This window comes from Jaculus jaculus, chromosome 10 (assembly GCF_020740685.1).
Source record: "Jaculus jaculus isolate mJacJac1 chromosome 10, mJacJac1.mat.Y.cur, whole genome shotgun sequence".
In the NCBI taxonomy this organism is placed as follows: domain Eukaryota; kingdom Metazoa; phylum Chordata; class Mammalia; order Rodentia; family Dipodidae; genus Jaculus; species Jaculus jaculus.
In genome coordinates, this window is record NC_059111.1 from 92768350 (window position 1) to 92778884 (window position 10535).

The window sequence follows — 10535 nt, forward strand, 5'->3', positions numbered from 1 at the left end:
GATTTCATTGCCTGGTTAATAGAATTTCTCTTCAAGGGAGGGGAGGCAAACAAGAGAATGTGTAGGGTAAAGGGGGGTGTCCCCGTCCTTGAGAGCAGACGGGAGCTAGGACGTAGTGGCTCCCACAATCACAGCTTTCACAGAGCACTTGCCCTTGCTGAGCATCAATGTGCTTTGGTACCCAAATGAGAGATGGGGGTGCAGGGATGCTGCTTGTAAAAGAAAGGGTGATTGTAAGGTGATGCGATTGTCAGTGGAGGTTTATTCACCTCTGCTGTGTGCCAGAGACTATTCTAGGATTTGGAAGATAACGGTGAACAAAATTGATAATGATCTTTGACATTAAGGAGCTTCGATAGTGCGTGTATACATATACACGCACATGTATACTAGATGTGTATGTAAGTAAATGTGTGAATAAGCAGATTGTGGGGCACATTAGAATGAGAGGAGGGATTTGGAAAAAGAATGCTATAAGTACTTGGGCTGTGGAGGAGCCAGTATTAAATGGAGATTTAAGGGCTAGAGAGATGGTTTAGTGGTTAAGGTGCTTGCTGGCAAAGCCAAAGGACCCAGGTTTGATTCTCCAGTGCCCACAGGAAGCCAGATGCACAAAGTGGTGTGTGTGCTTGGAGGTTGTTTGCAGTGGCTAGAGGCCTGGCATCCCCCATTCTCTCTGTCTCCATCTGCCTTTCTCTCTTGTAAATAAATAAATAAAATATTTTAAAAAATAGAGCTTTTTAGGGTGGTCCCGGCTGAACAAGTGAGATTTGCATAGAGGCTCCTTTGACTTATCATTTGGACTTAGTGAAATGTATGACTGAGGAAAGAGGGGTCCCTGGAAATAGAGCAAAGCCATTGAGGCAGGATTGTGGCTGGCACACCTGAGGAATGTTCATGTCCAGTGTGGTGGAGGTGGAGATGGAAGAATTACAGGGGGAAAGGTGGAGGAGGCAGATGAGGGGAAGAGCAGAATCTATATAAAGTATTCTAGGCTTCTCCTCTAAGCGACAGGGGGGCCATCGCTAAATCTTAGGTGTGATGTATGTGATATCCTTCCTGCCTAAAAATGCCCCAAATCCCAGCACAAGTCCATGGCTGAAGCCCATAGGCTTGGAGAAGTTGAGTGCTTTGCCCAAAGTCATGTAGCTAGTTCCTGTGCTAACTGGCTCAGCCCCTGAACCAAGCCCTAGCCCTGGATGCCTATGTCAGTGAAATACAAGGCAGCGGTGACCAGAGGAGAATGGACTTAGTATGGACTCAGAGGATTCGGGACTTAACCTGAAGGAATGTCATTTAATCTGGAATTTAGATAATAGGGTTTGATAGGCAAGGGCGTCTTTCATGCTGGAAATAAATTTCAACGCATGTGCTGGTAGAGAAAAACAGAGAAACTGATTTAAAAAAAAGAAGAAATAGTGGCTAGTTCAGTTTTCTGAATTGTAGGATGGCCGAGTGGAGGAGGAATATGAAGGCCAAGACTGAGTCACAAGGTTCTCAAATGCCATACTAGATGCTATGAGGGAATACGTGTGGCATGTCCATCTTTCTGTGTTTCAAGGACTGTAGTTTAAACTTCTTTTTTTTTTTTAAATTTTATTTATTTATTTGAGAGTGACAGACACAGAGAGAAAGACAGACAGAGGGAGTGAGAGAGAATGGGTGTGCCAGGGCTTCCAGCCTCTGCAAACGAACTCCAGACGCGTGCGCCCCCTTGTGCATCTGGCTAACGTGGGACCTGGGGAACCGAGCCTTGAACCAGGGTCCTTAGGCTTCACAGGCAAGCACTTAACCACTAAGCCATCTCTCCAGCCCTGTGGTTTAAACTTCTAAGAATTTCATAAAATCATCCCCTGGCAAGGGAAGGGATTATGATAATTAAGTTCAGAGGAATGGGTGGAGTTAAGGCCCTAGCTTGGAAGGCAACCTAGTTTTGTGTATTTAGGTATGACAGTCACCCCCACAGTCAAGATCATAAGAACAAAAATATAGTAACAATTAACTCATGGTAGATACAGATCTTAAAAAACATGTATAATATATATATACATATATATGTATATATGTATATGTATATGTATATTATATATATAATTGCCATAGTTAAGAAATTAGGTGTCAAGGTGGAGAATGTCAACAGAGAAGAGAGAATTACAAACAAACTGAAAAATACAACTGCATATGGGCTCAATTGGAAATTTTCTACTCTTTGAGACAATAGTGAGCTGGAAAATGTCAGAGGTAAATATCCCAACTCATGCCAAAAATATAAATTTCAATAAAGAATATGAGATAGAAGGAGCATGCTGAAAAGATCTAACATATGTGCAATGGGAAATCCAGAAGGAAAGATGATGATAGGTAAAACATGTTCTGAAAAACTAATGTCCAGGGCAAGTGTGGTAGCACACATCTTTAATCCCAGCACTCAGGAGAAAGAGGTCCAAGGATTGCTGTGAGTTCAAGGCCAGCCTGGGACTACATATTGAATTCCAGGTCAGCCTGGGCTACAGTGAGACCCTACCTTGAAAAACAAAATGTCTGGGAATTTTATAAGCATGGTGAAAAAACATGGAGTTCTTCACTCAAGAAATACACAGGGGCTGGAGAGTTGGCCTGGTGGTTAAGGCATTTGCCTGCAAAGCCAAAGGACCCTGGTTTGATTCTCCAGGACTCACGTAAGCCAGATGCACAAGGGGGTGCATGCATCTGGAGTTCGTTTGCAGTGGCTGGAGGCCCTGGTGCACCCATTCTCTCTCTATCTCTCTCCGCCTCTTTCTCTCTCTCAAATAAATAAAATAAAGTATATTAAAAAAAAAAAAGAAATACCACAAACCCAAGAAGGACAAATAGAAAGGAATGAAAGAAAGATCAAAAGAAAAATCATAAGAATATCCAGAGAGAGAAATACACAGGACATTCAGGCAAAGAACAAGACAGCCAACAGGCAACTTGTCATCAGAAGTATTGAAAACCAAGACAATGTAATGACATCTTCCAAACATGTGACGTCTCTTGGACTCTGCCAGGCACAGGCTGGAGCCTTCAGGAGAGGGACCTGAGCTGCCAGGCACAGCTAAGCACCCCTGGGCTACAGGAGGCCATGCCCTCTCCAAGCCTGGCACACCTGAACTTAGGCTCCGCCCTGTGACATTTGGCCAGTTGCCTAGGAAATTCCTTATCAGCCAGTACCTTCACAGCCCATTCCCCTGAGGCCCTAGATCACCTGACTCCCCTTCACCCTGTCATTGCCTATGTGCTGGAATGAATGTCCCTATATGCTAATTAGTCATCAGACATGAACCTGGTACTTACAATCCCCTTAGGACCCTCCCCCACCCACAGATGCTTATAAACCCACTTCCCTGACAATAAACTGAGAGAGCTATTCACTGAAGCTATCTCTCGGGAGTGATTCTTTCTCTCATCACACGTTCACCCACCTCAGTTGCCTGGGCGCCTTCAGGGGGGGGACCATGGCTGGCCCTGGAGCAAGAACCCAGGAATTCACAGCTGGTACCTGAACAGGGAGCCTATGAGATGGACATGGTGGGTGAATGCTCTAAGAGGGACTGGAAGACATTGGCCCATGCGGCCTTGCGTCCACATTTTTGAGGTCTGGCAGGTTTCTCTTTTTTCCTCCTTTGTTTTCGGTTCACGCCATCGCGTGGGACCAGACCCAAAAACTGCCAACCGATGTCTCTTGGCTGAGGCCACGCTTTGGTATTGACTGAAGGCCGGCTGTCCCCTGCCTGGACCCTGACAGCCCGTTGGGTGTTGGCAAAACCCCTCTATCTATTTCTCTTTCCTCCATCAGATGGAAGCTAGTTTTCTCTTTTTCCTTCTTTAATATTGTCTCCCACCAAAAGGAATCACAGATCCATAGATTATGGGCTCTCCTGAAAGTTAAGGGAATTAAGCAGCCCCAGAGGGAGGCTGGTCCTTTTGGTAGTGCTCCAGATCGCCCCGTGGATGATTTCTGGGCACCCATGTGGCCCAGACATGTGGACCCGCATAGCTTATCTGGCTGGGAAATGAAAAGTTCAGGAAGGAAATATCCCCTCACTCCCTTAAGTGGTGAAACTGCAAGCTGGCTTTGCAAATGCTCCAGAGCGGCTCATGTCACAGCCAGGTTGGCGCCTTGGCCTGTGCAGGTGGCATGTCTCCGCCTCCTCCAGTGGGACCACTCCCTTTGGCCACCTGTGGGCATCTTCCTTTCTCAGCAGCTCCCCAGTGGTCCCAGGGATGCCCTCTCTTCATGTATCCAGACTTGGATGCCTGCAATCGTCTTGGCCAGTCTCGGCCATTACCTCCACATGCACTAGACCAGACCCGGGTGAGTGCCCAGGAGCAGGGCAGGGCTGAAGCTGATCTAAGGTGCATGCAAGCCCCACCCAGCTGCCACAGCACAGGCACCAAGAAGTGGCAAGAAAGAAAAAAAAAGTCATGTTGAACTAAAGCCTGTGGTGAACTAAAGTTTTATGTAAAGAATTCCATACTCTGTTACATGATCTCATAAGTATAATTACTGAACTTATGTTCTAGGTCAACTTACATAGAGGGTTATTGAAAAACAACAAAATTCTCTCTGAGGTGGTGACTTATAATTTGTCAGGTACTTTAAAATAATAATAATAAAAAAGATTGTAATGCCCTGTTACTTAAAAGGAGAGGCAACTGATCTGACTTCTAGGCCAGCCTGCCTCAAGACAGAAACAAAATTTGCCTTACTTAGTGGTACTTAGATCAAAATGTTAAAGTATGTGGATAAAGTTGTGTGTGTGTAGGAAAGAGAAAGAATTTTCAGGATAAACCTAAACACCATGCCTAAAGTTAGAGATTTTTCAACTGTTTACAAACTCTTAAGGAACAAAAAACTAGTTTTCAGGCTAAGATATGTTGGGATAGCTTGCTTAGGCTTCATCAAATTTAAGTCTAGGGTTATATTAAAATTTAGCTGGCTGTTTTGGCTCGTAAAGACCAGATTCTACTCTAGTGTATGTAAAGTAACTGTCTCATTTCTGGGATCTTAAGTCCAGTGATTATAACAAAATTAACTCTTAAGACATATTCCCTACTTTAAGGTATAGCCTCATACTCAAACAATGGTCCTCATCTGAAAAAAAATAATATTCAAGCTCTGTGGTTCTGCTTCCAATGTTCTCTGAGTAATTGGTACCCACACAGGTATCTGAACTAATCAAAAATGTTTTCAAACACAGGTGCTAAGACTTTATACTGTCTTACTTGTCCTTTTGTGACAATTTCTAGGTTAAGTTAATTAGTTTGTTTGTAAATTAATTGGTATTATTTTCAAGACTGGTATCAGGTTCTGTCTGTATTTATAACTGTTAGGTATTTAAAGTGTAAGATGTCCCTACTTCCTATCCCTCAGATATATGGCTTGTGTTGCCACAGGACACCAAAATTTTAAAAGGTTGGACAAAATGATTTTAGAAGCTCTTGTGCCATTGTTTAACTAGATCTAGTTCAGTAACCAAATGTGCTCTATATGTACACATATCCAGTAAGTTCCTTTCTAAGTGTGTTAATCACCTACGTAGAAGCCAAGGCCAAATGGAATCATCAGAGCTAAAAAGCACCAATAGTTTGGCCGGTGCTTCCAGGTCATGAGGCCACTGGTGTTGATGGGACACTTGACTGGCCTCTGGTAAGTCACCTGTCTTCCTGAGCAGGGAGGAAACAGAGACTCAAACAAAATTGGTGTACAGTCTGAAACAGGCGAGTCATAATTGAGGAGAAATCAGTCTTCCTGACTTACCAAAGAAGGGGAAACTACTTGGCCAGCATGGCCTTGACTCATTCTAACAGACAGAAAGCACCAGTGAGCTATGGGGCTACTCCTGGGTCCCTAAAGTCTTTTTGGAGAGCCATTATTGACCTCCAAAATTAATCCTTAATTAAATTTTGGCTCTCTGAATGGTCTTAAACACTCAGAGAGAAATGTATAAGCAAAGATAAAAATACCTTAAATATATAAATGGCCTATTGACTAATGCAACAAGAGCTTTCCAAGAGGGGAAACAAGCAAGACCTTAAGACATCCTTCCCCATAGTTCTAATTCTATAATAAAGAAAAACAACTACAGATGTCAAAAGGGTTATTTTCAAATGTAGAATATACAAATAAGTTCTGAGATCAAAACATATATTTGTACAGCCTTTAATGACACCCAGTGGCTATCTGTTTTCAAGGTTAAATGTTATGTATATGTTTCTGATAACTGCTATTATCTCATCTGTTTTACATGCCATCTCAAATACTACTGTGCCATTTGGTGAACAGTTCTGGAAGAAAATCTCAGCCAGCTCATGCTCAGATGGTCCTGACACAATACAAGCCTGCCTACCTGGATTCCTTCAGCCTCAAAAAGGACCAGTTTGCTGTGTGCTCACTTCTCATTAGCTCCTTACTTTCATTCTTTCTCCCCAATGTTCTTTTCCAAGACTATCTTCCTTCAGTCTGGGGTTATTAGAATAGTTCCCTTCTCTGGGAAAGACTTTTAGTGCCACAAGCCACAACTTCATGTCCCATCCAGCAGGAAGTAGTAAGGATCTGACATCTCCATGTCCCTTGTCCCCTCACAGAATTAGAGTGTCTTCTCATGAGAGGGAGAAATAAAGGGGGATAGAATTAGGGTGACTGGACCTCTGATGGTAAAAAGGACAGGAAAGTTTTTCTTTCTTTCTTTTTCTTTTTTTTTTTTTTTAGCATTTCTTTCCTTAATTTTGTAATTCTTTACCGTGGAATAGCTCAGAATGTCAGTTCTGTTTAAGTAACAAAATTGGTAGCTGAGCAAGGAAACATAATTTCAATTATAAAATTCTTGCTATAGTAAAAATTAAATAATGAAAACAAGTTGATTTTTACTAGTAAGATACTACCATTGCTGCAGTGGGATGAATGCAGTGAGGGAAATGATGTTCAAACTGGATTACAGAGAATTGACAAACACTTGCATAATACAGCAATGTGCCTGGGAATATCCAACAAGCAAGAAGAAAACAAAAATGAATCATTGACTAGGCCTAAGTCAGAGTACAATAAACTTGAAATAAGCTAGAAATGAAGCACATTTGTAGAATCATAAATGAAGTGAGGTCACAGTTCTCATATTAGTTTATTTGTTTTTTTTTTGTCCTTTATTATTTTTAAAATTAGTTTTCTAGTCAGCAAATACAGGCAGTTTGGTATCATTATTAGGATCATCCATGATCTACCCCCTCCTCATTGGCCCCTCCTTGTTGAGGTATATGGGTCATGCATTGTGGAGTTAGCCCACAGTTATGGTGAGGATAAATGTCTCTGCATATTCTGACCCAACATGTGGCTCTGACATTCTTTCTGCCCCCTCTTCCTCAAAATTTCCCTGAGCCATGTTGGGTTCATTTTTGGTCTGCTTCAGTGATGAGGTGTTGGGGGCCTCTGAGGCTCTGGCTCTCTGATTTGGTAGGAGTTGATTTTTCTCTGTGTTGGTCTCCTTCCCCCTTGTGCTGGTATCTGGTTCATCAGGACAGCAGCACCCTTGCTTGTTTCACCAATTTTCCTTAGTTTCAGCCAGGGCCCTTTTGAGGTATGATGGGGTGGCTCTCTCCTTAGGATCTGCATCTATCTGAAAAAGAGAAGCAGATTCTCCAACGGAGAGTAAGTTAGCACCAGGACAAATGAAATAACCCTTACTTTTTTTTTTTTTATAGAGAGTTTAATAGGTGTAGACCTTCTTGTAGCCCATGATTGATGGTAGCTTGATATTGGAGAGAGGGTTTATGTTTGGATATGGTTCTGACTTGTTTCCCAGCTCCAGCTATGGGTCCCATACCACTGAGGGGATCAGATAGCCAAATCAAGAGCAGTTGGTTCCCCACCATGGCTGTGTGCCACTATTGCACTTGTATGGGCATCACAACCAGTTATTTGTTGCTAAGTAGGTTAGACCATGAGTTGCTTGGAGAGATATTGGTTATTTCCTCCAGTCGCCCATGTAGTACCTTCTGGCACTAGATACGCTGACTGTCTGGGGACTGACTCTCTCCTGGCTTCCAGCCATGCCATTCCATTTTACGTGTCAGCTACATATGGAGTCTTCAGCAATAGGGTCTTACCACTAACCTTTGGTGGGTCATCAAGTACTTTGACATAAATCTGTCATTGTAGGTTTCTCTGATCAAAAGCTCATTGTGGATGATAGCTCCATGCTGGTACTGGGAGTCACAGGTCAGTGCCCAATAAGAAAACGAGGAAGAATATAACTAATATACAAGAGTTAGGGAGGAGAGAGAGAGAGAGAGAGAGAGAGGGAGGGAGGGAGGGAGAGAGGGGGAAGCGGGGAGGGAGAGTGAGGGAAGATGTAGAAGGTTTAGGTTAGATTGATCCTACCCTCTCCAGTGTCTTGTGGTTCAGGTGTTTCCTATAAGGGCCTGGTGAGGGTTCAACCATTTGGTCTGCCTTTTAGGAAGTAGAATTTTATGGTACCATTACCATTTGGGTCTAGATTAGTGTTTCCCACCCCTTTGATGACCTCCTCTCCCTCCCCATCCATCCTAGTTTCTAGTCCATGAGATGCTTACTGGGTATGTAAGGTATCTTGGGTAGATTCAGGTTAGGTGCTGTAGATGAGTGAGACTATGTGGCGATATTTTTTCTGTGATTGGGTAAGTTCACTGAGGATGATCTGTTCCAGGTTGCCCCATTTTTCCCCAAATTTCTTTGTGTCATTTTTTCTTACTGCTGTGTAGAATTCCATTGTGTAGATATACCACATCTTAGTTTTCTAGTGATGGACATCTGGATTGATTCCAGCTCTTAGCTATTACAAATTGAGTCACTACAAACATGGTTGAGCAAATCTCTCTGGCCTGTGGTTTGAAGGTTTTAGGGTAGATACCCAGTAAGGGAATACCTGGGTCTGTTCGTATCTCTATAGTCAGCTTTTTCAGGAGTCTCCATATTGCTTTCCAAAGTGGTTGTACCATCCTACATTCCCACCAATAGTGGATGAGTATTCCTACTCCTCCACATCCTCGCCAGCATTTATTTTCATTTGATTTTTTTAAATTAATTATTTATTTATTTGAGAGTGACAGACACAGAGAGAAAGACAGATAGAGGGAGAGAGAGAATGGGCGCGCCAGGGCTTCCAGCCTCTGCAAACGAACTCCAGACGCGTGCGCCCCCTTGTGCATCTGGCTAACGTGGGACCTGGGGAACCGAGCCTCGAACCAGGGTCCTTAGGCTTCACAGGCAAGCGCTTAACTGCTAAGCCATCTCTCCAGCCCTCATTTGATTTTTTGATGTTTGCTATCCTTATTGGGGTAAGGTGGAATCTCATAGCTGTTTTAATTTGCATTTCTCTGATGATTAGGGATGATGAACATTTTCTTAAGTGTGTGTTTGCCATTTGTGTTTCTTCCTCTGTGAACTGCCTGTTCAGCTCTTTGCCCCATTTTGTGAGTGGGGTGTTTGACTTCTTACTGTTTAGATTTTTGAGTTCTTTGTAGATTCTAGAGATTAGGCCTCTATCAGTTGAATAACCTGCAAATATTTTCTCCCATTCTGGGGGTAATCTATTGGCTTTGCTTATTGTATGCTTGTCTGTAAAAAAACTCTTCAGCTTCATGTGATCCCATTGGTTGAGTGTCTGTTTAAGATCATGAGCTACTGGGTTTTTTTTCAGGAAGTCTTTTTCCATTCCTATACTTCCTAAATTTTCTTCCAGTAGTATTCGAGTTTGTGGTCTTATATTGAGGTCTTTGATCCATTTGGATTTGAATGTAGTGCATGGTGAGATGTGTGGATCAAATTTTATTTTCCTGCATGTGGTTATCCAGTTTGTCCAGCACCATTTGTGGAAGATGCTGTCTTTTTTCCAGCCTATATTGTTCAGGCCTTTGTCGAATATCAAGTAGCTATAGTTGCTTGACCCAAGGCCCAGGTCCTCAAATCTATTCCATTGGTCTATACTCCTGCTTTTATGCCAGTACCATGCTGTTTTTATTACTATGGATTTGTAATATAGCTTTAGATCAGGTATGGTGATGCCACCAGAGGTATTTCTTTTGCTGAGGATATGTTTGGATATGCGAGGCCTTCTGCCTTTCCATATGAAATTTGAGATCATTTTTTCTATCTCTGTGAAGAACACTGTAGGGATTTTAATTGGAATTGCATTAAATCTATATATTGCTTTTGGTAGGATTGTCATCTTCACAATGTTAGTTCTGCCTATCCAGGAGCATGGGAGGTCTTTCCATTTTCTCAAGTCCTCCTCAATTTCTTTTTTGAGTGTCTTTATGTTTTTGTTATATAGATCTTTCACTTCCTTGGTTAATGTTATTCCAAGGTATTTTATTTATTTTTTGTTGCTATTGAAAATGGGACTATGTCCATTATTTCTTTCTCTGTATCTTTGTCATTTGCATATAGAAATGCTACTGTTTTTTGTGCATTGATTTTGTATCCTGCTACTTTGCTATAGGAGTTAATCACCTTCAGGAGTTTTGGGATGGAGTCTCTT